This window comes from Podarcis tiliguerta (assembly GCF_965153285.1).
Source record: "Podarcis tiliguerta genome assembly, chromosome: 18".
Classification (NCBI taxonomy): domain Eukaryota; kingdom Metazoa; phylum Chordata; class Lepidosauria; order Squamata; family Lacertidae; genus Podarcis; species Podarcis tiliguerta.
This window is the reverse complement of record NC_139551.1, coordinates 11064063-11092034: the sequence shown is the minus strand read 5'-3', so window position 1 is coordinate 11092034 and position 27972 is coordinate 11064063. Positions and strand designations below refer to the sequence as shown.

Below are 27972 nucleotides of genomic sequence, written 5' to 3'. Positions count from 1 at the left end.
AATGTTACATGCTCTGGAGATCCATTGTGTGTGCCCCTCGCACTTACACAGCCCATGGTTGGGGATTTGGGTTGAACAATTCCTTATAGGTTAGGAATCAAACCTTTGCTTTCTCATGCGCCATTCAAAAAGTTATTTTAGAGATGGACTTGCGTTGTGTTTGTGTGTGCGCCTTTGTTCTACCTTTCCATTATCTCCAAGACAACAGCTGAAAAATTAGGAAGGTTGTTAGCTGTGCAAATCTTCGGGGGGGGGGGGAGTTTATTAGCCCATGCTGTGCACCCACCCATACCTGTGCTAGACAGCTGTGGCACGTACCCTGTGAGAAATGTATTTGGAGATATTAACCTTAGGAGACTGGGAAAAGCAACTAACACAAGTGTAGAAATAAAGAGGTGTTTATTTTTTCCTTTATTTTTTCATAGTACTGGCAGTCATCTAGTAAAACATACCGTCCCAAATTTCTCTGATGAAAAAAGGGATGTCCTATTCCATAACAGTTATAGTAGTAGTAGTAGTAGTAGTAGTAGTAGTAATTATACCCTGCCCACTTTGGGCGGCTTCCAACATACATAAAAATATAATAAAACATTAAACATTAAAAATAACTTCCCTATACGGGATGGCTTTCAGATGTCTTCTAAGGGTTGTATAGTTACTTATCTCCTTGGCTCGGGTTGCATAACACCCTACCCTCCAACATTTCTCCCATGAAAATTGGGACAGCCTACCATACACTCCAACATTTCTCTGATGATAATTTCTCCTAAGGAAAAATGGGACATTCTGGGATCAAATCAGAAACCGGAACAGCGTCTATAAATCTGGGACTGTCCCTGGGAAACAGGGCCTCTTGGAGGGTCTGGTAAAACTGAATGGAGATAGAATTGGAACTTAAGAACATAGGGTTGTATCCAGTGCTAGAAAGTATGCATTTTGAAATGAATGGATATGACTAATGTAGGCCCATTAATTTCAGTGGGTCTGCTGTAGAGTAGAACTTAGTTGAATGCAGCCCAAAGAACTCTGCAGCTGGATCAGGCCAAAGGAGGACCAAGTGGTCCAGAGTCCTGTTTTTACAGTAGTGAACCGGATGCCCCAATAGTAAGTCCCCACAAGCAGGACCTGAGTGTAACACCAGCTCTCCCCACCCATGATTCCCAGCTGCTAGCCATGATGGTTGTGCTGGGAGACAGCAGTGCTTCAGAATACCAGTTGCTGGAAGCCCCATGATGATGGCGGTTAGACTAATTTATGGAGCACACATTTATTAGCAAGTTATTAGTGCCATGTGAATGTGAGGTCCAGTTTAAAATATCCAACCAGCACCTGCCACTCCCTAAAGGCCAGCATACTTTTAGCTGTCAGAATTGCCTGGTGCAGGCTGAGATTCCAGCATAAAGGCGGCAGCAGGGGGTGTTATCTAGAAAGTTATTGTGCATGGAACTGCATTTACTTCAAAAGCTTGCTTCCTTTTCTGTGTGTCCCCTCTTCCATTCATTGAACAATTGCCAAATGTATAAAAGCCCATGTCAGACTGGGAGCTGCAGTCCAACTCACTGAAATGTTTTCTTGCAAAATTCTTTTAAAAGGGGTTTTATGAAACACACCTTTCCTGTTTATGTTGGGAGCGGGTGTCTTGCCACTGAAAGTGGTGATAGCTTCTTTCTCACCCTAGTAAACACTTGGTTGTCTCAAACAATTTCCTACTCAGAGTAGACCCATTGAAATTAATGGACATGAACCGAGCATGTCTGTTATTTTCAATGGGTCTACTCTGAGTAGCGCTAGCTTGTGTCCAGTGCTAGTCATCCTCAGAGTAGGCTCACTAATATTAAAGGACACAACTTACTTAGATCCATTCACTTCAGTGGGGCTACTCTAGTTTAGTTGGATGCAACCTACCTTTAAAAACAAAACTATTCTGAAGAATTTCACCCACCTTAAAAACAATGCAACTCCCACCCCCCCGCCCCCCAAGGAGTGTTTTATGAACTGCTAGTTTTATAATGACAATCTTAACTCTGATTATGACCTTCGGACTACACTGCCTGATGCTTCTTTGATGGCTTTGGATTGATGCTGGTCTTTGCTATAGAGATTGTTTTCCAAATTCTATAACTTAATGTACAAAAAACAATCTTAACTCACTTTTGCAGGTTGCATGGGGAGGGTGGGCCGCATTTCATAGCCTGCAGAAAGCATGATCGTTTATAGTGTGCATGTTCTAGAAACATGGCTCCGTAGGGGTACATGAGCAACAGGAGAGAAACGAGAAGTCTCTGTTCCAATGACTTTAACAATTAGAAAGGTTGATGGCAAAGAAATGTGAGAGAGAAATGGAGCAATATGAGTATAGCCCAATGGATGTGAACCACCGAGGCCACATTCCCTTAAGACTTTATTTTGTTAGGGGAATGTACAAAGTAGTTTATAAAGTGTGCATGTGGGGGAAGCAAGGGTGGGAACTTCAGGCCTTTTGCACAAAAGCAGCTCCATGCCTCTCCATTTGGCCCTCAGGACCAACGTTAGAAATTCACCAGGCACATTTTGCACCTGGCTACCGGCCACTTGCGACCATGTGAAGATGCCTGGGCCAAAGGATAGCGCCTGACGTCTCCACCATCTGGAGGAGCACGCCTAGGGATCCTTGGACCTGGACCTTTTTCACAAACTGGCAACACATTCCGTAGAATTCTACCCATTACATTTTATCTGCACAATGAATTTCAGGAACCAAAAAGTCATATTGAAAAATATAACTTTCAAGCGGCCTGGCCCCAAAATGGCAACTAGTCATTCTGTTTTGGCGACTGTAACCCTGGTTTATAGGGACGCGGGTGGCGCTGTGGGTAAAACCTCAGCGCCTAGGACTTGCCGATCGCATGGTCGGCGGTTCGAATCCCCGCGGCGGGGTGAGCTCCCGTCTTTCGGTCCCAGCTCCTGCCCACCTAGCAGTTCGAAAGCACCCTTAAGTGCAAGTAGATAAATAGGTACCACTTATAGCGGGAAGGTAAACGGCGTTTCCGTGTGCTGCTCTGGTGCCAGTTCGCCGCAGCAGCTTTGTCACGCTGGCCACGTGACCCGGAAGTGTCTGTGGACAGCGCTGGTTCCCGGCCTCTAGAGTGAGATGAGCGCACAACCCTAGAGTCTGTCAAGACTGGCCCGTACGGGCAGGGGTACCTTTACCTTTAACCCTGGTTTAAGGAGCCATTTTGTGCCAATCTTATATATCTAAGTTTTTTTCACTGCTCGGGACTCTACCCAGGCCAGCATCTCTCACCAGCCTTGCCTCTTTATCTCCTTGGGTGTTTTTGCCTGGGTAGAAGTCCTTTAATTCTGATAATGCATCTTGCTTACCTGGATGGAGGGCAGAGGGGTGTGTGGGCGTGGGTGTAGAACACATCTATGTGTTGTACCTATGGTACAAAAGGTAAAATTTGCATTTATTGCTCTGCCTACTTTCCCTTCTGGCTCTGCCCACCACCGCAATGTGGCCCCTGGAAGATTGTGGGTGAGGCAGGATGCCATAGGAAAAGCAGGAAGCTAAAAGAGTCACAGGAAAAAAGGAACAACTAATTGCTGTCCACAACTTTTCCAGGACTCCCAAATATTTCAACTGGAAAGTGGGGTGCAGGCCACTGCAGGCTGAGGGAATTTCATATCTGTTCTAGCTCCACAGGGGCATTCTCAGAGTTCAAGAACACATATCCCAACACAATCTGTGAGGTAGGATAATAGCAGGCTTGCAAATGCCCCACACCTTGGTTACCTGTGGAAGAGCAAGAATCATCTCCGGCAGAACAGGTTGGGAAGCTTTATAAGAGCCCGCTTCTGTGTCTCTTCTTTCTTTCTAACCTTTTTGACACAAGTTGTGCATTTTTGGAAAACCATTTTAAAATATGGTTAGCAGCAGCAAAAAGATAAATGTGGGCTGCTTATTCCCATTTTAAAAGATGGAAGTGAAAACTGGGAACTGATCCCCCGCAGAACCAAAGCCATCTACTGTTAGGGTGGGGTGTAGTGCGCAGGATAGCTGCGCCACCTCAAGAATTCTGCAGCACACTACTGTTCTTGTCCCCATCAGAAGTTCAGAAAAACAATGAGTTGTATTTTAATCCCAGGTGTGCAAATCTTGCTTTGAGGTCAACAGATTCCTTTCCCCCTCCCTCCGTCTTTCACATACTGTACACAAACCTATTTATTTAATGTAAGTTGACTCATCTTCTCCTTGTCATTCCAAGTGCACCTTTCCGCATCCACCTGAACAAGTTATGCTAAGTGGTTTCACTTAAGAGCCCAGTTGAACAAGCCCCGCTGAAGTCTGACACCCAAGGGTGCTAATTCTCCAATGATTACATAGACAGACAATCCTTTTAAGTCAGGGATTTGGGGTGGGGGGCACGTTTTTCAGTTCTAGGGCTGCATTCCCTTCTGGTAGAGGTTTTGAGGACTGCATGCAAGTGGTGAGCAGGGCCACAGGCAAAACTGGGCAGAGCAATGGATGCAAATTTAACCTCTGGGCAGTAGGCTGGTTTCTGCTCACCCACACCTTTCTCTCCATCCTCCATCAAGCCAAGCAAAGAGGCTTTATTACAAAGGCACAGTGCGCTCAAGGACGGTGTGACGCAGGAGCTGTGACAGGGTGATGCAGGGGGCCAGCTTGAATCAAATATTGGGGGGGCCAGGTAAGCCCCACCCTGCATAATCAATCAAATGACGTGGTGTGCACACCCCATTTGAATGGCAATACTCATCAATTTTGGGGGAGGGGCAGCACCCTCAAACATTTTATTGTGGGGGGAGACCTCTCAGACCATAGGAGTTGGCTCCTATGGGGTGATGCATCTGGAGAGTTTTCAGGGCCAGGTAAGCTGGAGGGCTGAATTCTCTCCATGGACCTGAGGCTCCCCAACCACCCTTTAAATGTGTTTTCCTTTTGAAAAACGAAAAAAGCAACACTTAGATCCTAATAGGATTCAGTACACGAGTGATTTCCATGCCAGGGCTTTTAAAAGACAACTGCCATTTTGAAAGCATCATCTCCTTTGTGGAGCAGGGAGACCCCAAAGAGTATTGGCCCCTCTATTGTTGTTGTTGTTAAAATTTCTATACAACCCTTCATCTGAGACTCACAGGGTGGTTTATAATACACCTCTCTGCCATGGGCAGGGCTTTCAGTCTGGGTGGAGGGCAAGGAATAATAATAATAATTTTATTATTTGTACCCCGTCCATCTGACTGGTTGCCCCAGCCACTCTGGGCAGCTTCCGACATACATAAAAACATAACTAAACATTAACAAATTCCCAATATAGGGCTGCCTTCAGGTGTTTTCTAAAGGTTGTATAGTTACTTATCTTCTTCACTTCTGATGGGAGGGCATTCCATAGGGTGGGCGCCACTACCAAGAAGACCCTCTGCCTGGTTCCCTGCAACTTCACTTCTCACAGTGTGGGGACTGCCAGAAGGTCCTTGGAGATCAATCTCATAGCTCTGTGATAGATTTTCTGCTTTGCATGTAGAAAATTCTGTCCCTGGCATCTGCAGGCATGACAGGGAAGAGACCCCTGGAGAGCTGCTGCCAGTCAGTGTGGACAACACTAAGCTCAATGAGCCAATGATCTGACTCACTATTAAGGTTTCTTCCTATGTTCCTAACTGAATGCCAGACTACATGGGCCTTTGGTGTAATCCAGCAGAGCTCTTCTTATTTTAAAATCACCATCTCCGCTGTATGGATGGTTCCTATGTACAAACCTCTTCTCATTCCCCTGCTCTTCTGTCATTGTATTGTTTGCCAAGTGCTGAAATATTCCTGTGCTTCATTATAATGATTTTTTTTTAAAAAAAAGGTTCTGGTCTGTGTAGATCAGAGGTACACACCAGCTTGGTACCATGCAGATTTTGTTGGCCACTGTGCAAAAAGGATGCTGGAAGGCAGGACTTGAACCCGTGGCTTCAAGTGACAAGAAAGAAGATTCTGACTCAACTTCTGGAATAACTTTCTGACAGTGGAACAGACTCCCTCGGGGGGGGGGGTGGACTCCTTGGAGGTTTTTCAGCAGAGATTGGGTGGCCATCTGGGTGCTTTAGCCGAGATTCCTGCATTGCAGGGGGTTGGACTAGATGGCCCTTGGGGTCCCTTCCAACTCAACAATTCTATGACTGGATAGGCCATGGGCTCAATCCAGCAGGGCTCTTCTTACATTCCTCGTTCTTGGCAATCAGCATGGCCCAATGGTCAGAGATGATGATAGCAGAAGTGTACTCCAACAGCATCTGGAAGGCATTACATTGGCTAACCCTAGGGAAGGTGACTAGCCTTCACACAGCCTACCAGGCAGACAGGTATACCTTGAAATGTCCCCCCTTTCTTCCCTCGCTCTCAAAACGGCGTGCAATCTCTGGCCTGTCTCAAGAGAACACACTCTGTGTGTGTTCGTGTGTGTGTGTGCGCACACACACACACATTAATATTTAGGAAAGCAGATGATGTAACCCTTGCTATTTCTGTCGCCACTATCCTTAGCTGGAAGGAACCTAAAGGGAAACCACTCCACGTTTTGTTCATTTTAAAATATTAGCAGTATTTAACTAAGGCCCTCCTCGCTTGACCCAACATGCTTGCTTCCTCTTCCAAGGCCCTGGAATCAGAACATCAATAGTTAAACAAATGTGCAAACGTAGGCCTGTGATTTGTGACTTGGCGTTGTTGTCTCCATGCCTCACCGTTGTGAAATGGCATTAACATAGTTTATTAGGCCTGCTTCCAGAGGGACTGTCTTTGTTTCCATATTTGCAAGAGGTTGTACTGTATGTTCTGCTTTGCATGCAAAAGGTCCCAGGTTTAATTCCAGGAATTTCCAGGTAGGACTCTGAGACACTCCTATCTTTTAAAAAAACCAAAACCATGGGGACTGAAATCTTACTACATCTTTGAAATTATCCATAGGTTATGTTGTTCTTAACACTGCCTGCTATTAGTTGCAAAACTATTATTCAGACAGCAACAAAGTCAGGGCGATCACATGCGCCTCACCAGTAGCTTCCATTGGGGATGCGGGGCAATAGGGATGATGACAGTCTAGTAATAATACTAATACTAATTTATTTGTATCTGACTGGGTTGCCCCAGCCACTCTCGGTAACTTCCAGCAGAATGTAAAAATACAATGAAACCTCAGATATTAAAAACTTCCCCATACAGGGCTGCCTTCAGATGTCTCTGGAAAGTCGTGTTTATCTCCTTGACATTGGGCGGGAGGGCATTCCACAGGGCAGGTGCCACTCCCGAAAAGGCCCTCTGCCCGGTAGCTTCACATTTTGCAAAGAGGGAACCACCAGAAGGCCCTTGGAGCTGGACCTCAGTGTCTGGGCTGAATGATGGGGGTGGAGACGCTCCTTCAGATATACAGGGCCAAGGCTGTTTAGGGCTTTAAAGGTCAACACCAACACTTTGAATTGTGCTTGGAAACATACTGGGAGCCAGTGCAGAACAAGGGAAGCAGTTGCCAAACAGGTCACTCTGTAGCAGCCCCTTAGCTGTGGAACCCCCTCTCTACAGAGGTGAGCATGGCACCTTAAATTGTATGGAATCCGAACTGTAGAGTTGGAAGGGACCCTGAGGGTCATCTAATCCAAACCCCTGCAATGCAAGAATCTCAGCTAAAGGCCATTCAACCTCTGCTTAAAAACATCCAAGGAAGGAAAGTACTTTACTGTATGCTGAAAACACGCCTTTTTAACCCTCACCTTTAACACCCTAATTTGTTCCTCTGAATTTCAGTTCCTGGGAATCACAAGTGGAGAGATACTGTTGCACTTGTGTCCTGCTTGTGTTTTCCCCCCAAAAGCGGCATCTGGTTGGTCACTTTGAGAACAGGGTCATATGCTAGGTGGCCTATTGCCCTGAGCAGCAGGGCTCTTCTTGCGTTGCTATATTTTAGGCCCCACCCTATCCTTCCTGATTGTAAATTCTTTAAACAATTTCAATATTGTCTCTATACATTGCTGTAACCTGCCCCAGCATCTTATGGGGAAGAGTAGTATCGAGTGCTAGCCCTACTCACAACAGACATGCTGCAATTAAAAGACCAAAGTGAGTCATGCCCATCAATTGCAGCAGGTCTACTCTAAGCAGGACTGGTATTGGGCTTTATTTCTTGGCCACTCTGACCTTAAACTTTGCACGTGGTCACCTGTTTACGGTGCACTATCTCCAAACTCCCTCTTAAAATGCCATAGGACTGGGCAGCGTCTTCTGTAGCAGATTCCTGTTTCAACTTATAGGATCTGCCCTCCTGTTGAGAATTTTAGGTTTAAGAAAGCTGGCCATGTTTCCCTGGCAAAATATAAGAAAACGAGAAAGGTCTTCCTCTATTCCATTTGTTTAGGTGAAGAAGGAAAAAAAAGACAGTAGATAGCCATTGTCCCTTCGGACCCACCCTGCTCCTACAAACTCACCAGGGAGCATAATTAATGCAGCACAGCTGATGCCCTCCATTCTTCAAACACGGTGTTACCTTAAAGGCACACCCCAGAACGTGACACCTAAAAGACCTTGGAATGCTGACAGCCATCATGGCCAGCCTCATGACCAGCCAGACCACACCTTTTCACCTGATTTGCATTCCAGGTTTTATTGTGCTCACCGAAAGGTAGTTGGTGTAAGGGCTGGGCGTGTTGCCTCTGGTGTAGACTTGAAATCTCATCCTCAAAGATGGTGCAGGGGAGCTTTAGTGGGCACAAGAGATTGGATGGAAGTTCTTAATACCGTATTTACTCAAATCTAATCTCATTTGGCCAAATTACTTGGCTGCGAAAATTAAGGTGCGCATTAGATTCGATGGCACATTTGCATTCGCCAGCAAATACCTTTTTTGGTTTCAAGGTTCTGAAAATTGAGGTGTGCATTAGATCCGAGGGCACATTAGACTCAAATAAATATGGTAACCTTAAAGAGACTTAAAAGTTGCTGATGGAAGAAGCCTAAGAGCTGCAGCCCACAAGAGACTGGAGCAGGGTCCACCACTGTGCAAGCCTTGCATCCAAAGTTTTACTCACAAGTAGACCCACCAAGTAGTACCTTCTACACAGGGCAGACCCACTGAGATGAATGGACCTGTGTTGGTTATGTCAATTTCAACAGTTCTAATTTCTGGGTAGAATTAGCATTAGAGACAGCCCACTGAAATGAAAGAACCTGACTAGATTGGGCCCATTCATTTCAGTGGCTCTACTGTTGAATAGAACAATGCTTTTGATGCAGCCAATTCCTGGAGTCCCATAAAAGATGGGGTGGGGTGCTTCTGCCTGCGACCCCTGGAAGGCACTGCCAGTAGCAGTAGACGGAGGTGGCTGGTGTGTGTGCCCCCCACCCCAGTGGCTTGAACCTGGGACCTCCTGCATACAAAGCAGCTGCCCAACTGCTCCCCCAAAAACAAAATTACAGTCCTCCAGCTCTGAATCAAGCACTGGTTTTAACGGGGAACACAAAGGAAACAACCTGCCTTATGATGGCTGTGGCTGATTGAAGTTTGGAGCCCAGCAGTGATTGGGGGAAAACCCAAGGGGTTTGGCCATAGGTGCTTCTTTATAGCTCTCATTTTAACCCAGATTGTGAATGCCCCAATTTCGCGGAAACTGTACCGAGCAATTGTGGTGGAGTGGGTGGGAGAACCATAGAACTGCATAGCTGCGAGGGGCTTCGAGGGTCGTCTAGCCCAACTCCTCTTTTGCCCGACGTGGGGCTCGAACCCACGACCCGGAGAGCCAGACTCTACCGACTAAGCTACCCTGTCCCTCGCATTAGGCCCCAACCAAAATGCCAGAAAGGCGAGAGCTGGCTTTCAACTCCGCAGCGTCAGCGGAGAGCTCCGGAGCACCTGGAAGCTTGCTGACAGTTTAGTCGGCCGGCCCCGATAAAGGGATTACCGTTCCGGCCGCGGCCGCCCTTCTTCCCGAGTAAACGCAGCAAGCAAAGTCGTGTCGTCAGCACCCTTGGGCCTCGAGTCCCGGGCGGCCGTCCTTCTCCGTCCTCTTACTCTCCAGGTCCAACAAGAAGCGCTCTCTGGCACCGACGCCCGAGCGAGGCTGGGCGGCTTCTCCTCTTCCTCCCCCAGCATGCAAAGCCCCATCGGATGTAGCAGTAGCCGCCGCCTCCCATTCCCTCCCCGGAGTGGGACACGCAGAAAGAAGCCCCCTGCCTCTAGATCGGCACATACCCAGACTTGGTCTGCCGCGGTCCAGCCTCTCCACGTGGCCCCAAAGAGAAAGAGGAACACCCAAAAAGTGGGGGACCACCCCCGTCGCATCCTCAGCCATCCCCCCTTCCTTCTCTGCCCCGATCTCCAAGCCGATCCTTCGCTGCGCGCTCTCTTTCCGCCTATCTCCTGCCCGAGGAGCCTCCTCGTTGCGCGCGCGCGCTCTTCCAGCCGTTCCATTTTGCGCAAAGTTTTGAGAGCGGAGTTGGCGAGGGCGGGCGGAGTAGAAGGAAGGAGATGGCAGAGGCGGAGTTTGCCTGCTGCCATCTAATTAAGAGCTTGGCCGGGGGAGGGAAGAGAGGAAGAGGAAGATCGGAGGAGGAGGAGGAGGAGGATTCAAGAGCCAAGTGGGCCGGCGGCGGCGGCGGGCGGTGCGCGCATGCTCGCGCCCAGCGCCTCCATGTGTAAAGAGCGCATTTGGCCAAGGGAGGGGGGCGAGAGCGCAGCAGGATTTGGAGAGAGGAGGAGGGATCTCGCCGGCCGGTTCGAAAGAGGAGGCTGCTCTTCCTCCTCGCTTCCACCCCCCCCCCACCAAGGGGGTGGACAGAAAAGGGAGGCTTTTTCAAAAAGAAGTGGACCTACCCGACCTTTCGATTTGGGGGATCCTTTAAGCGGCTTTGTAAGTGCGTCTCTTGAAAAGTTGGGGGGTTTTCCCCTTTGGGGTGGGGGAGGAGGAGCGGGGCGGTGGAAGTGGGATCCCTGCGGCCTCTGGAGGAGTGGGGCACGGGCAGAGTGGGGCTGGGGCTGGGAGCCTCCTTATCTCCCCGGCCTCGCTGGCTTGGGAGTTCGCTGCGCCTCCGGCCCCTTCGCCCGGCAGGGTGGGGGAGGCGTGAGATTTTGCTTACTCGACTTCCTGGCGAAGCGTCTTCCGAACCTGCGAGGGGGGGTTTCGGGGGGAGGGAGACGTCAAGCAGCTGGCGAAGAACTTTTTCTTTCTCAAAAAGGTTTCGTCTTCATAAAAACTCGCAAGAAAGTGGGTTTTTCTTCTTTCTTTGGCGTGCTTCGCCGAGGATGGAAGGGGCGGGGGGGGGGACAGGAAGCTGGAACTTCGGTTTTGGAGGTTAGGCTTCCTCTTGACAATATACACTTTTATTTCCGCGAGAAGCACTTTCCAAACTACTCCGCTCTCCAACAGCCAGACTCGCCGGGTCCTGTAGCATTATCTGATAAAAACACCCACCGCGGCCTTTTGGGTGGGAAGGAGGAAAAAAGCTCGTTTCAAAAAGTTAGAGCCCTGTTTTGTCCTCCTTCCCCGGCCTTGCTTCTTCACTTCCTCTTCCTCCTCCTGCCACCATCCCGCACTCCCTCCTTTCCCTCCCAGTTTGGGAAGAAGAGAGAGAGACTGGCGTTGAGTGGGGGCGGGGAGGCAGAGGGCGGCCGGAGCGCTTAAATACAAAGCAGGGTTCAGAAAATAACTCCCCTCTGCCCCCCCCAAAAAAACCCACACAGTTGTTTTATTGAGTGTGGGGAGGGAGAGTACTTCTGGGGGGAGCTTAGGAGACAGGTCAGGGGGGTTTCTGGGGCGCCTGAAATGGCTTCCTGACTTTGAATGAGCAGGCCACTGGCTTTATTGGGCGTGGGGGGGGGGGACAGAGAGGGAGAGGTAAAAAAAATAATAATCGGAGGGGAGGGGAGCTTGAGGACATAATTGCGTCTTCTCTTAGCACCTAAACCTGGCAGGTCGCCAGACAGGATTCTGTTCCAGAATAAAAGTCCCTCCTCAATCCTCCTGTTAGGATGAAGATGATGATGGTGGTGGTGGTGGTGATGTGCTGGAGGGGTGGGACCTAAGCTTCCCCCTGTCGCCCGACTCGCCTTGCCCAGACCTTTTCTCACTCGTGCTTGCCCCCTCCCCCACCATAAATCTTGCCCCACCTCTTCCTGGAGTTTTGCATTTATTTATTTATTTGATTTTCCACTGAGCTCTGTCTCTGTGACGGTTTCCCTTCCCACTCCATGGACGGGCCACTGTTGCTTCAGGCTCTCTGGTTAACCAGGTCTTCTTTTGCTCCAGATGGCTGCCCTCACTCTCTGTTTATAGGGGAGTATTTGTTCTTCTCTTCTTTCCCGCACCCCTCCAATCTCCCTCATCACCTTCAAACCCTTCTCAAAATATCATTCCTAATGGGCATCTCTTTAAGCTACAGAGAGGGAGGGGAATGGGGGGGGGACCTGTGGCTCCTCTCCAGGTGTTATCGATGCCAGAAGGCCACAGATGTTGCCCCTCTTCAGTCTGCAGAGCCCCCGCTGCTGTATATAAACAGGGAGTCGCTTTCCATCCGGGAAGACTCTGGTTGTTTTTGGACTATAACTCCCATCATCCCTAGCTAGCAAGACCAGTGGTCAGGGATGATGAGAATTGTAGTCCAAAAACATCCCAAGTTTGGGAAACAGTTCTCTAGCCGAATCCACTGTGAGTCATGCAGAATTCCAGGGGTTCTGAGTGCTTCGCCAGGGTCTGCGCTTGGCCTTTGGGAATGAGGCACAGCGGAGACACTGGTGTCTCTAGGATGTATGGCTTATTTACACAGATATACTGCCCGAGCCTATAGTGGAGAGGTTCCCAGCATTAACACCCCAAAAGCGTCTTGTTTCTCCCATAGCTGCGGCCTTGGATTCAAGCAGAAAGCTCAACATGGTGTTCTGCCTTTTCCTTCCTGCAACCTTTTCCCACATCACAGCCAATTCTGAAACTCTACTTCAAAACTCTTCTTTTTCTTCAAAACTAATTCTGCGTTGAGGGAGGGGGCCCCCCTCTTTTGCTATCCTAACGGCTAATTACCTTCCTTTTGTCCATCACCCCAGGCAATTTCCTAGTCAGGAAATATATTTTAACATTTACCTTGATTAAATTCTAACTCCTGCTGGACACAGGAATTTAGGGTGTCTTGCACCCACAAACATAACATTTCCCAGTGATATCCAACATGCTGCCCTCCAGCTGTCTTTGAACTCGCAGCAACCACAGAATTGTAGAGTTGGAAGAGCCCCCAGGGTCATCTAGTCCAACCCCCTTCAAGGCAGAAATTATGGGCAATGGTCAGGGAAGATGTTGGTGTTGGGTGTTTTGGTCCAGAGGCCGCAGGTGGTGTTCCCATCTCTGGAGAAAACAGAGGGATATTCATCTCCCTTAACACTAGGAGCATAGAAAGCTGACTTAAACTAAGTCAGACTGTTGGTCCATCTAGTTCAGTGTTGTCCACACGGATTGGAAGCAGCTCTCTGGGGTTTCAGGAAGGGAATCTTTCCCAGTCATCACTGGGGATTGAACCCGATACCTTCTTTCCCAGCCATCACTGGGGATTGAACCCGATACCTTCTTTCCCAGCCATCACTGGGGATTGAACCCGATACCTTCTGCATGAAAAGCAGGTGCGCTGTCACTGAGCTGCGGTCCTTCCCAAAGAAGAGGGGTTGCCTAATGTGACAGGTTGGCAGTAGGTTCAAGAAGGCCTTCAGAAAAAAACATTTTTGGGTATTTCTGTATTGCTTGAAAACCACCTTTGGATCATGTTGGCATGACAGAGGGGCTTCCAAATTTGGAGAATGAGATAGTGTTGGATATATAAGCTAATCACCAAATTAGCTGATATATTAAATTAAACCTGGGTTACAGGCACCACAGCAGTATGTGTAGGTGCCATTTTGCCCCCCCCCCCCCCAGTGGAGTTTATTCCTTTTAATTTCATTTCTTTACTGGTTTATATTTTAAATAAAAAATCTCAAAGCCGTTTACAACATTAAATAAAGCAATCTAGAATACAACAGATTCAAGCTTCAAGGAAAATATTTCGGATCCTTCTCTAAGTGACATTTTGCTTTCTCCATATTTCGTTCCCTCCTTAATTTATAGAGCTGCCCCATAGCAGAAAGACTCTAGGAAGCCAGTAGGGTGTAGTGGTTAGAGCGTTAGACTAGGACCTGAGAGATTAGGGTTCAAATCCCCACTCTGTTGCTGGGCGACCTTGGAGTCGGTCACGGCCTCTTCACCTACCTCACAGGGTCGTTGCAGGAATTAACTGAGCAGGGGGTAAACCATGCACTCCTTGGAGAAAAAGGTGGGAGATAAATGCAGTAAATGACCTGCTTAAGACAGCTGGAGGGGCCAGCCAGGTGGAGGAGCCATTCGCCAACCTGTCATCCAGATATCTCCACATGGTCACATATGAACCCGTGTCAGTCGCAAAATGTGCCTGGCGCATGGCTAATTTCAAGCACTGGAAATAAAGATAAACATGGGATTTATGTTGCCATAAGACAGCATATGGTGGATGGCTAATCTGGGTGGAAGGCATGACCAGTGGTCAGGGTAATGGGAGCTGGACACTTCTGAAGGGGCCCTATAGATGTTCCACATCCCTGCTCCTAGGAATCGGCATTCCCTACCGCATGCAAGAGATGGAAGAATGCCTCTATTTAAAAGAGGCATTCTCTCCAGGAGAGCGGAGGATGCCTCTTAAATCAGAAATGGGGAATCTCTCACCCTCCTGATGTTGAGCTCCAGTGTTAGAAACTCAGATATATAAGGTAGGTGCCAAAAGGCTCCTTAAACCATTTGCCAAAACTTTGTCTACTTGCCGTCGTAGTTCAAGATTGCTCTCGTGTCTTATTTTTCCAGTGATGGGACTGACTGATTGATTCTCAGTCAAACATCTGGCTAGTTAGATGACAACCTTGAGCTAGGTTGAGAACTTAAAGAAGAAAAGTCACTTGATCCAGGGATTGTCTGCATATCTATTGGCCTATTCCCACTTCTTTTTCTTAATGGTAACAGGAACCATTCATAACCTAGGAATGTATTCTTCCCAACTGTGAGCAGGGCAGTGGGGTAAGAGAAAACAAGCAACAATTCACCAAACCGCTGTTTCCTGCTCAGGCTGCACAGAAAAAGCACTTTGGTTCCTGAAATACATTCTGATTGTACAGATAAAATAGATAGAATTCTACAGGATGTGGTATTAGCAAGTGAAAACAGTCCAAATCCATTGATGCCCACGCATGCACCTCCAGGTGGTGGAGATATCAGGTGCCATTGTGGCATCCAGGCATCTTCACTTGGTTGCAAGTGACCAATAATCAGGTGCAAAAGTGCGCCTGGCTAATTTCGAACACTGCCTGAGAGCATCATGCTGGCAGCTACCTCTGAGCTACATTGCAGAGTTATTATCACACGCGGAGGACAGAGACTGATGCCGTGGAGTGTTATTCAGCTCCATTTTACTCAGAGTAGACCCACTGAAATGAACAAACCTGTCTTGGTCGTATTCATACATTTCAGCGGGTGTACTTGCTGTGAAACCTAGTTGAATGCTGCCCTTGTGGTCTTGCTTGGAGTGTGTGACTGACCGCTGTTGGGAACAGGACACTGGGTTACATGGAATTTTGGTTTGATCCAGCAGTTCTTCTTGCCCATGGATAATCTTCCTTTTAAGTCTCATGGCATGCAAGCTAGCAGCATGTCTTTGAAGACTAGATCACTGGGGTGATGCCACTGGGTAGGGTTTTGGACTCCCTGACGTTGCTAAATGAATTTCTCTGCCGACTGTCCTCTCTCAGAGGCAGTAGATGGAAGCTTTGGGCCTGATCCTGCAGGGCATCTTCCCTGTACCTCAGTTTATCCTCTTATTTATTTATTTATTTATTTAAGAGCAATCTTATTTGGAAATAAGTCCTGTTCATGCTGATTGAAATGAAGACCCCCGCCCCTTTTCAGAGCTTGCAGGGCCTGGGATTGTGGCTTTACAGATTCTGGGGTTAAAAGCTACCATGCATGCAAATGCTCATGGTTTTTTACTTTCGCTTCTGAGCTCTGTACTTCCCCTTGCTCTTAAAAAAAAACCTGTGAAGGTGTAGGGGTGTGTGTGTGTGTAACTCTGAATGGGGGAGTGAGGTTTAACAGGTGGTCAAGGCAGGGTAAGACCCAAATATTGCTAAAATGGGTAAAAAGGTAAAGGGACCCCTGACCATTAGGTCCAGTCGTGGCCGACTCTGGGGTTGCGGCGCTCATCTCGCTTTATTGGCTGAGGGAGCCAGTGTACAGCTTCCGGGTCACGTGGCCAGCAGGACTAAGCCGCTTCTGGCGAACCAGAGCAGCGCACGGAAACGCCATTTACCTTCCTGCCATAGCGGTACCTATTTATCTACTTGCACTTTGACGTGCTTTCGAACTGCTAGGTTGGCAGGAGCGGGGACCGAGCAACGGGAGCTCACCCTGTTGCGGGGATTCAAACCGCCGACCTTCTGATTGGCAAGTCCTAGGCTCTGTGGTTTAACCCGCAGCGCCACCCGTGCTAAAATGGGTAGCTCTCCCATAATTCAGTAGAAGAGGAAGGTGGCTTGAGCACAAGGGGGAGAGACAGAGGGAGAGGTCTGCAGCAGTTGCAAAGTAATAATTTCCAGGGGGGTAGCCTTGTTGTCTCCAGAAATAACAGGTTTTAAAACAGACAGGGGTGGTAAAAGTTGGCCTCTCACACAGGATTTGTTGTAAGGCTAGCTGTTCACTGGGGGTGAGAGTTAGTGTGGTGTAGGGCTAGGCGACATCATGATATACTGCTATATCACGGTGTCTAAAATAAGGATGGAGCTGTGTAGAGCCATTGGCTGGCTTCATGGTCTTTCCTGCATCATGATTTTTGCTTAGCACACACACACGCACACCCCATGATTTGCGATATATTGCCAGGTAAACAATAATGAAACCAATATCACAATATTGACTTCAAACTGGTTTTGGATGATATACAGTGGTACCTTGGGTTAACAGACGCTTCAGGTTACAGACTCCGCTAACCAAGAAATAGTACCTCGGGTTAAGAACTTTGCTTCAGGATGAGAACAGAAATCGCATGGCGGCAGCTGGAGGCCCCACTAGCTAAAGTGGTACCTCAGGTTAAGAACAGTTTCAGGTTAAGAACAGACCTCCGGAACGAATTAATTTCTTAACCAGAGGTACCACTGTATCAATATATCACCCAGCCCTGGTGTGGTGTGGTGTGGTGTGGTGTGGTGGTTAGAGGGTCAGACTTGGACCTGAGAGACCAGGGTTCGAATGCCCACTCAGCTGTGAAGCTCACTGGACCATTCCCTGCCTCCAGGTAACCGACTTTGCAGGGTTGTTGTGGGGGTTAATTGAGGGAGGGGGAGAGTCATGTGTGCCACCTTGAGCTCTTAGGAGAAAAGGGTGGGGTAGAAATGCAATTAAAAACCAATAAGTAAATACCCCTGTGGGGAAAGAGCCGTAGCTCAGAAGTGGGGAACCTACTTTGCAAGCAAAAGGTCCCAGCTTTTATCCCCAATGACGTCTCCAGGTAGGGTCTCTGAAAGCCGGGAGGGCAGCTGCCAGTCTGGGAAGGCCACACTGCTCCAGATGGACCCAATGCGAGCTGCCCCTGTGCATTCATAACTCTTGCAGGCTTCCCCAGAGTTTGCAGCTGGTTAGGAGCCAGGATGTCAGGGTTGTACGCTGGAGACCCAGGATGCCTTGAGTTCTCCCTCCTGTTCCCACCAGACACCCAGAATTCTGCCTGTTTCCCGCCTCTCCTTTTCCTGGGTCAGTGGGAGCATAAACTTTGCCTTATTACAATCACCTGGCTGCACGGTGAAGATCCCACACTACTTTTTTTAAAAATTCCTGCTGCTGCGAAGGCATCTTGGCGTCTGGCTGCTGCGTGAATGGGCAAGGGGGGAGGGGAGGGAGGATGTTGCGTAGTCCTGTCAGAGCATTGCATCAGCATCACTGTGTACTTGGCAAACATCCCAACCCTTGGCTGTTTTTCAACATCTGGATCCTTAAGACGACTCCCGGGAGTTTGAGTTGGGGGGTGCGTAAGAAGGGTGGGTGCTGCAGGGAAGGACGCATCTGCCCCGTGGGGGGGGGGACATTGGTGTTGTGTGCCCTCTTGCCCCCACGCCCTGATGCCCGTAGTTAACACACGGACACACACAGCCTCCGTGGAATCCTTGAACGAGTCTCATTTGTTCATTCATTCCTGGTAATATTTGGACAATGTTCCACTGATGTCTTGGAGCAACTTGCAAATTAAAGTGTCGGAGATAAATTCGTGGAGGAGCCGTGTTAGAAACTCTGATATAAAAGCTAATTGCCAAATGACACCTTAAGCTTTGGTTGTGCTCGTCACCACTGACGGTCTTGATGCTCCCCCCCATCTAAAATTTATTACTATTATTAATTTCATTTCTATGCCGCTTTATATTTTAAAGAAAAAAACTCAAAGCGATTTACAACACATTAAAGCATGAAATGAAACAATCCATAATAAAAGGAAGTTCAAGCTTCCACCAATATATTTCAGATCCTTCTCCAAGAGACATTTTGCTTTCCTCAAATTTATTCAGTGACTTCATTTATAGCAGGCAGGTCCAAAGTCCGTTTTGGGAGCCCAATCCGGCCCGCCAACCAGTTTAATCTGGCCCCTGTGGCAGTTAATTCCCTGGGGTAAAATCCTAAAAAAAAAACCCTCAACAACCTCAATCCTAAAAAAAGTCAACAACTTTGGCTGACCCTTTGGTCGGCCTCCACGGCCCTTCACTTCACCAAATCTGGCCCTCTTTGAAGGAATTTTGGACACCACTGATTTATAGAGCTGCTTCATAGCAGGACTCTAGGTTGGCAGGGTGGGGCAGGGGCTATGACGACCCCCCTCACAGGGTCATCATAGGGAGTGTGACTCATAGAATCATAGAGTTGGAAGAGACCACAAGGGCCATCGAGTCCAACCCCCTGCCAAGCATGCACTACTTGGAGGAAAAGGTGGGGTATAAAGGGCAGTAAATGAGCTGTTCTGCTGAGCTGCTTAAGAAAGGTGGAAGGGCCGGCCAAATGGAGATTTCAGTCGACCCGAGATCTCTGCAGGGTTGCAATTGGACCCGTGCTGGTTGCAAAATGAGCCTGGTGCCTGGGGAATTTTGAACACTGTGGAGGAGGGAGGGGCGCTTTCAAGGGCTACTTGGGCACGATAGCTGTGCTCTGCCCACCTGTCCAGTTGTGAACCCCAGAAGTGGGGAGCTCAGGCTATGCTTGCAGGCTTTGTAAAAGTGGTGTCTGGTTTGCCATCATGAGAACAGGATGCTGGACTGACTGAATAATAATAATAATAATAATAATAATAATAATAATAATAATAATAGTAATGTTTTATTTATACCCTCCCCTCCCCAGACAAGACCGGGCTCAGGGCGGCTAACACCAGGTATAAAAACAATCGATTAAAATACAACTTAAAAACAAGGTTAAGTACAGAGCTGCACAGAGCTGCTTAGATCAGACCAGTGTTTCCTAAACTTGGGTACCCAGCAATTTTTTGGACTACCACTCCCATCATCCCTAGCTAGCAGGGCCAGTGGTCAAAGATGATGGGAACTGTAGTCCAGAAAACGGCTGGAGACCCAAGTTTGATAAATACTAGTTTAGACCAGTCCATGGAGAATTAAGGCTGCCGTTGACCACGATGTCTGTGTTCTCCCTCCACTATCTGGGGCAATAAAGCCTCTCATAACCAGTTGTTGGAAAGAAGTGGGGAGACCTGCTTTTGCTTTCAGCTCTTTCTTGCCAGCTTCCCTTTGGGGCATCAGGTTAGCCGTTGTGAGGACAGAATGCTGGACTAGATGGGATCCCTTTGGCCTGACTCAGAAGCTAGACTCTCTTTATCCTTCTTACAAAATGCATTTTTAAAAAAATGATGCAGAGTAACAAATTGCAGTTTTAAAAATTGCATATATTCCTTTTTCTTTACCTCTGTAGCAACTTTGTGTGCATAGCAGTTCACAAAATGAAAGAAGGCAAATTCCTGTCCTGTTTGTAGTCTTGAGTTCCTCCTTGAGGAGGGAGATGGGGAGGACAAGGCAGGCAGGCAGGCAAACGCTGCCGCAGTGGAATAGGAGCAAGTGGCAGGTTCAATATTTAGGGTTCCTTGACGGTGGGACAGCCTTTGGCTACGTCATGCAGGCCTGGCGTTTAGCATTGGCATGGTTCAGCATCAACCATGCACCCACCCCCCAGGAAAAGCCCCATTGGCAATGGCTTCCTAAACCTGTTCCTCTTTCTCACCATTGCAATATTATTATTATTATTATTATTATTATTATTATTATTATTATTATTCACACTTGCCTGTCGCTTTGCCCCAAAGGGGCTTTGCAACAAGATAAAATACAAAATGGGTAAAAATAAAGGAGAAGCCAATTTTTGAAAAGATAGAAGAAAGCAACACATAAGAAGCAAAAATTTCCTAAATACTATATCTTTATTGATGATAATAAGGATTTAAAAAGTATTTAAAAAGCAAGGTGTTGATTTGCCACTCATTAGTGGCAGCCAGACTAACAGTAGCACTCTTCTGGGATAATATATCCAGGCTTACACTTTTGGAGTAAAAGGAAGTTGGAGCGTCACACTAGCAATAAAAGCTACTGAGTAAAAATAAAAAAGGGCAAGAGGGGCAGATTTGTCTCTGATCTGCCCCTCTAAACCTTGACAGATTAGAGAACTGGGCCAAAACAAACAAGATGAATTTTAACAGGGAGAAATGTAAAGTATTGCACTTGGGCAAAAAAAATGAGAGGCACAAATACAAGATGGGTGACACCTGGCTTGAGAGCAGTACATGTGAAAAGGATCTAGGAGTCTTGGTTGACCACAAACTTGACATGAGCCAACAGTGTGACGCGGCAGCTAAAAAAGCCAATGCAATTCTGGGCTGCATCAATAGGAGTATAGCATCTAGATCAAGGGAAGTAATAGTGCCACTGTATTCTGCTCTGGTCAGGCCTCACCTGGAGTACTGTGTCCAGTTCTGGGCACCACAGTTCTAGAAGGACACTGACAAACTGGAACGTGTCCAGAGGAGGGCAACCAAAATGGTCAAAGGCCTGGAAACGATGCCTTATGAGGAACGGCTAAGGGAGCTGGGCATGTTTAGCCTGGAGAAGAGGAGGTTAGGGGGTGATATGATAGCCATGTTCAAATATATAAAAGGATGTCACCTAGAGGAGGGAGAAAGGTTGTTTTCTGCTGCTCCAGAGAAGCGGACACGGAGCAATGGATCCAAACTACAAGAAAGAAGATTCCACCTAAACATTAGGAAGAACTTCCTGACAGTAAGAGCTGTTCGACAGTGGAATTTGCTGCCAAGGAGTGTGGTGGAGTCTCCTTCTTTGGAGGTCTTTAAGCAGAGGCTTGACAGCCATATGTCAGGAGTGCTCTGATGGTGTTTCCTGCTTGGCAGGGGGTTGGACTCGATGACCCTTGTGGTCTCTTCCAACTCTATGATTCTATGATTCTATGATTCTATGATCAGCTAGGGTTTATGATGCATGTTAACAGAACGCGTAAATCACACTGCCTCTGCCATATGCTGATCTTTGGAACCTACTGAGCATTGACAGACCACAGTGCCTCTAAACAGTCATAATAGTTCTTTGTAGTTCATATGTGTTTTGCGTGTGCGCGCACGCATGCTCTTAATAAAAAACATTCAAAAACAAAAAAACCCTCGTCCCAGACTGGCTGAAAATGCTTATCTGACCATATAGCAAACCCAGTAAGAACTCAAGAGATCTGGTGGGGCAGCCCAGTGGCCCATCTGTCTAGCTCAGCATCCTTTTCTTACAGCGACCACCTAGATGCCTGTTGGAAACACACAGGAGTATTTGCCGCCCCCCACATCCCTTTGTTTTCTAGCAGCTGGCAGGCAGAAGCACAGAGATGGAGCATAGCCTCCCTCATGTCTAGCAGCCACAGATAGCCTTTACCTCCATTAATTTGTCCAATCTCCCTTTTAAAGCCACCCATAAGATGCACACCATTGTAGAGTATTATTGTTATTAATATTAGTATTATTGTTTATCTGTCATGGATGATTTAGTTGATATTCCTGCATTGTAGAGGGTTGGACTGGATGACCCTTGGGGTCCCTTCCAACTCTGTGATTCTATCTCAGGTGTCAAGATAACATGATCTCAAAAAGGCCAAGGGGAGTCTTAGTTTGGAGCCTAAAAGCTGACTGTGATGGCACCAGGCAGGCTTCCAGAGGGGAGAGTTCCTCAAAGGCCTTGGGTCTCTGGCTGTCTTTGGACTACAATTCCCATCATCCCTGACCACGGGTCCTGCTAGCTAGGGATGATGGGAGGAGTTGCACTCCAAAACCAGCTGGAGACCCAAGTTTGGGAAACTCGGCTCTAAACAGTTTTAAAATCCAGCATGAAGCACTGACAGAGCTTAAGAGCTAAAATACAGCTTTCACGCCCTGTTTTCTCATCTGGTGCTGAAAATATAGTAACCATGACGCCTCTCTTGCAGATGAGTTCCAAGAGCATGGTCCCATTACTGACAAGGCCCTGCCGCTCACCCTCTTCCACTCAACTTCAGGTGGTTGGAGCCTCTGAGGCTGCTCTTTCTAACCCAACAGGTTCTTCAGGGAGCAGGGAGTTGGTTCAAGAAGCCTTGAACCCCGGAAGCCGCCTTTCTGCTGAGTCAGACCACTGCTCCATCTAGTGCTGTCAAGACCAATTGACAGCAGCTGCCCAGGGATTTAGGCAGCAGACATTCCCTGCGCCACCTGGAGCTGCCTGGGATTGATCCTGTGACCTTCTGCTTGCAAAGCAGGTGCTCAACCACTAAGCTATAGATGCTGGTCCTCATGGTCCTAGTTTTAAATAGGAACCTAGAACCTAGAAAGCTGCTTTTGACTGAGACAGACCACTGGTCTATCTAGCTCAGAATAATAATAATAACAATAATTTTATTATTTATACCCCGCCCATCTGAGGATAGAATTGGGAGGAGGCGGGTCATGTATACCTTGAGCTCCTGTGAGAAAAGGTGAAATACATAGATGTAATCATAATTGTTCAGATACACATGAAAGCTCATAGTTGGTCTCTAAGGTACTACTGGAAGGAATTTTTTTATTTTGTTTCGACTACGGCAGAGCAACATGCCTAGCTACCTGTAATAATAATTATAACTGATAAATAAGGCATTTCCGAATGTTCTCTGCTTTTTATTTCAATCTTTTTGGTGCTCAAACAGCAATTTTTGGAGGATGGGCATTTCTCAACTATGTCTACTCAGAAGTAGGTCCCATTGACTCTAATGCGGCTTACGCCCAGGTGCGTGGGGTTATGATTGCAGCCTTGGTTCACTCTGCCAGGGAGTTGTGCGCTAATGTCATGGTGATGTCACTGCTCTGCGCAGCCAAGTGGACGGTGTGATGTCACTGGGAGGAAAACTCAGGGATTCTTTTCAAGGTACCTGCTGAAACTACCTTGAGGGTGCTGTCCTCCACCCTTTCGGAAGTGGTGTACAAATAATCACAGGAGCGATGGCAGACTTGCCCCCACCCCTTTTTTCTTTGCCAACGCTGAAAATGTTAGCCAACAAACAGCGAGCTTTGATGCACTTCGACATGCCAAGAACTCAATCCTATAGACGTAATCGGATTATCAGAAGAGCCCGCGGCTGGATCAGGCCCAAAGGGGGCCCATCTAGTCCGGCATCGTGTCTTCACAGTGGCCAGCCAGATCCCCCCAAAGGGAAGCCCGTAAGCAGGCCTGAGAGCTCCACTGTTACAGCTCCCAGCAACTGGTATTCAGTTTCCACTGACAGCCGTCTCCTCCCCCATGAGTTCGTCTAATCCTCTTTTTCAAGCTGTCTGCAAGAACATCTGGATTTCCCCGTGGATCATGCTAAGGGGGGGGGCATGCAGCCCATGATCCCGTTTTCGCAGCAGCAGCCAGCCAGATGCCCCCAAAGGGGGATCCACAAGTGAGTTGAGCCATGCTGGCTTTGTGGATCTTGTCCCTCCCCAGCAAAAGGCAGGAATCTTGAGCTACCTTTGGGCAGCTGAGCATCACAAAATCTGTGGGTGGGGAGAGAGGGGGGAGGCTTGCATCTCATTTGCTAGCTGACTTTGGTCCCCTCTGTGCCAAAAAATCGAGGCAAATTGGGCAGCCAGCAGGAAACCTTTTTCTGGGCTAATTATGCTTTTTTTCTCTCTCTCTCTCTCCCCTCCCCCACTTGCAATCGCCAACCTCCTCTCTTTGTGGCTAAATTAAGAACTTCACTTTCCTGTTAATGACACCTTTCAATGCCTCTCCCTCCAACTCTTCTTTCTTTCTTTTTCTCCCCGCTTTTAAAGGACCCTTTCCCCCCAAAATATACAAGAGCTGCAAATGTACCAAGCTAGGGGCCGCAGCAAAACTTTGCAACAAACAAACAAAGCCTGCCTGTCTGCAATGTGTGTGTGTATATATATATATATGAACATAATAATAATTATAGCGGGGGGGGTCTATTGTACCTCTTGAAATGGTGTCCGCCAAGCTAAGGTCCCCAAGGTGGTTGCTTAGCAACCACAGGAGTTCTCCGGCGACTCCCTCTTGAGAAATTTAGAAAGTCAAAAAAAAAGGGCCGCGATTCCTCCAGAAGGGCCAGGCCTCATGAATCTGGCTATGCTTCCTGCTACTAGCTCTGTTAATTCTCCTTTGCGTTAAAACAATTGCAGAAGTGTCCAGCGTGGATGGAGGGGACCAGCACTTTCCTATTATCATAAAGGGGATTTGTTGGAGAAATGATCAGACAGCAGATCTTGGTTTGCGTTCTGCAGTGCAGGAAATGTTGCTTTTGTTGTTCGATTTTTATTTATTTATTTAAGCGCATTTGTCAGAATTACGATTGTCCCTAGTGATTAGGGCATTTCTTTTCTTCAGTGGGCAAGCTTACAAAAACACTGCCTCCCTGTCTTTCATCATATCACAAGAAAGATAACTATTCCCTGTATGGGGGAGTTTTAATGTTCTATTATGCTTTTATATTTGTTGGAAGGTGCCCAGAGTGACTGGGGAAGCCAAGTCAGATGGGCAGGGTACCATAATATATAATATACTATAATACAATATAATAATATAATATAATATGCAATCATACCTCTTGTTATGCTTGCTTCAGGTTGAGCGTTTTCAGGTTGCATCCCGTGGCGACTCGGAAGTACCGGAAAGGGTTACTTCTGGGTTACACTGCTCACGTATGCGCAGACACGCAAAATGATGTCATGCGCAGAAGCGGTGAATTGCGACCCGCGCACGCGCAGATGTGGATTGTGTTCTGCTCATGTTGCGAACGAGCCTCCGGATAATAATAATAATAATAAATTTAATATAATTAATATAATATAATATAGCCTGCTCTTCAGCCAAAAAAAGCTTCCTCAAGTGGCTTACGTAAAACCAAGGCTTGCAATCTAAAATAAAAACAAAAACACTACACACAAGGCAAAAGGGACAGGGAGGGCAGAGGAAAAAAGCAAAGCCGGGCATAGAAGCAGTCCGGTGGCAGGAGGTGCTGAATGGGGCTGGTCTTTCAGCAGTTCTGATGGAAAGCATCCCACTTCTTATCTCCCCCTCGGAGGCAGCCTCATGGGATGGCTGCTGCCTGGTGACAGTTGTGGGAAAGGAGCCTTGATGGAGCTGGTCTTTTTAATGTTGGCAGGACTCTCATTTCATCTGGGTCTGTCTCCTGCATGCGCCTGGCTTATATATCATGGAGAAAGTGTTATACTTTGAGGGAAAACTTAATGCAAATGATGTACAGGTGGTACCTGACACCAAGTTAAGTTGGCGAAGATGCATAAATCTGCGTCAAACATCTGATGGAAATGTGAAGAAGCAGAAGACTCGTTTCATCACATGTGATAGACGCGTAAAGTGGCTAAAGACTTTTGGGAAATGATCTATAATGAGATAAAAAAGATATTTAAGGTAATTCTCCCAGAAAGTCCAGAAGCCTCTTTATTAGGCATAATGGGAACAGATGTCCCCTTCAAAAACCAGGTAAATCTATTTCTTTACGCAGCAACGGCAGCTTGAATACTATATGCACAAAAATGGCGGGGATAAGCAGTGCCCACAAAAGAGCAGCGGCAGTTGGAATTGGCAGTATTGGCTAGTCTGACTTGTAAAATTAGAGATAAAAAAGAGAGTGACTTTGAGTAGGATTTGAAAATGTTTGTAGATTATTTAAAAACTCAGTGTAAACGTGTTAAGACACAAATAGGATTTGACTGGGGACAGCAATGGGAAGGACGGTGGAGTTTTGTGTTTTGTGGCTTTTTTGTTTTTTGCAGAAGCGAAGACATGGAGTAACTAATACGCAGCACAAATTTAAATTTTGGGGAAACCATGGAGGGAAGGGAGGGGAAGTCCTAGGTTGACCGACTGATTACAAAGCCTGAAATGTTGTTGGATTATTGTTTATCTTTTAACAAAATCCATAAATAGAATTAATAAGACAAATGCATGGAGGAGAGGTCTCTCAGGGGCTACCGGCCACTAGGGCTAGGTTCTCCCTCCACTGTCTACCTCCGAACAGGGCTGGTGGCTCTTGTGCCCCAGGCCTCCTTGTGGCCTTCTCATTGGGGGGCATCTGGTTGGCGAGGACGGGGGGGGGGGACTGTACTAGATGGGCCCCCTTGGGCCAGATCCAGCTGCAGGACACTCCATGTTGAGCCCCCGCCCAAACACTTATTTCCAGGCGACTTCAACCCCCTCCTCTTAAAAGAAATGATTATGATCTCATCAGGGCGAACCATTTTTCATTTCCAGATGGATTTTTAAAATTTATTTCCTCCTCTCTCTTGCAGCAAGTGAACCAACTTCTTCCTGTGCAATACACACACACACACACACACACACACACACACACCTTTAGTGAAGGGAAGGATGTCAAACTTTGGGGTTTGTTTTTTCTCTGTGTCTGACGTGGTGGGTGAGGATGGCATGGGGGGCACTTTTTTGTTTTGCTTTTGGAGGAGGCGATTGCAGCTCCATTCTCACACGCACAGGCCCACGTACACACACCAGGCCCGAAGAAGTGGGTGTGGCTCTGCTATATTAAGTCCTGGGCTGGTGCCAGCATACTGTTACGGTGACCATTTTAAGGCCTTCTCCTTGTGCAATCCACTGGGGAACCGGGAGCGAAAGCTGCTGCCGCCTCTGAAAGCCAAGGATGCTGCGGGAAAGCTCTGGCTGCCATCACGAGGGGCTTGCTGGGATGAGAGCAAGTGGCCTCTCTGTTAGAGCCGAGCGGTACCTGCTTTTCAACATTGCGATATATCACCAGCCAAACATCGCGACCTACTGATATATCACAATGTCTGAAATAAGGATGGAGCTGTGTAGATGCATTGGCTGGCTTCACAGTTTCCCCCACATTGTGATTTTTGCATAATACGCGCACGCACACACAGACATCATGATTCACGATATATTGCCAGGTCAAGAATTATGAAACCAATATCATGATAGGGACTTCAAACTATATCACCCAGCTCTACTCTTTATGCCAAATACCAGTATTGTCCACACTGACTGGCAGCACAGCTCTCCGGGGTTTCAGGCAGCAGATACTGTATTTTTCCGTGTATAAGACTAGGTTTTTCCTCTTTAAAATAATGTTAAAAATTAGGGGGCGTCTTATACATGGATACATCTCCCCCATTTTCTTAAATCTGAGTCTCCCAAAATAGGGGGCGTCTTCTACATGGGGGTGTCTTATAAATGGAAAAATACGGTATCTCTCCCACCCCTGCCCAGAGGTGCCTGTTGGGACTGAACCTGGGGCCTTGTGTGCACACCTGTGCCCCTTCCCTAAAAATAAAGCGCAAGATTGCAGTCCTCATGGCAACAAATAAAG

General features: G+C 47.5%; 1 protein-coding gene and 1 long non-coding RNA gene across 19 annotated transcripts in view; one reads left to right on the top strand and one right to left on the bottom strand.

Annotated features, from left to right (window-relative positions):
• GATAD2A (GATA zinc finger domain containing 2A) overlaps window positions 1-27972 on the top strand; it is an 83839-nt gene that overhangs the window by 5898 nt on the left and 49969 nt on the right. For 3 of the 18 annotated variants that reach the window (XR_014506685.1, XM_083421602.1, XM_083421609.1), the window contains exon 1: window positions 10684-10884. The exons of 8 other annotated variants lie outside the window; for them this stretch is intronic. The gene's annotated coding sequence lies outside the window, so the exon portion shown is untranslated. Of the gene's footprint in view, window positions 1-10572; window positions 10889-27972 lie in introns of those variants that run through there. 7 more of the 18 variants (XM_083421611.1, XM_083421606.1, XR_014506686.1 and 4 more) reach the window with 6 other exon arrangements.
• Window positions 389-10365, bottom strand: LOC310668639. The gene is made up of 3 exons (XR_014506742.1): window positions 10227-10365; window positions 3190-8736; window positions 389-2813 (listed from the first exon to the last, which is right to left on the bottom strand). It is a non-coding gene; the product is annotated as an uncharacterized lncRNA (long non-coding RNA).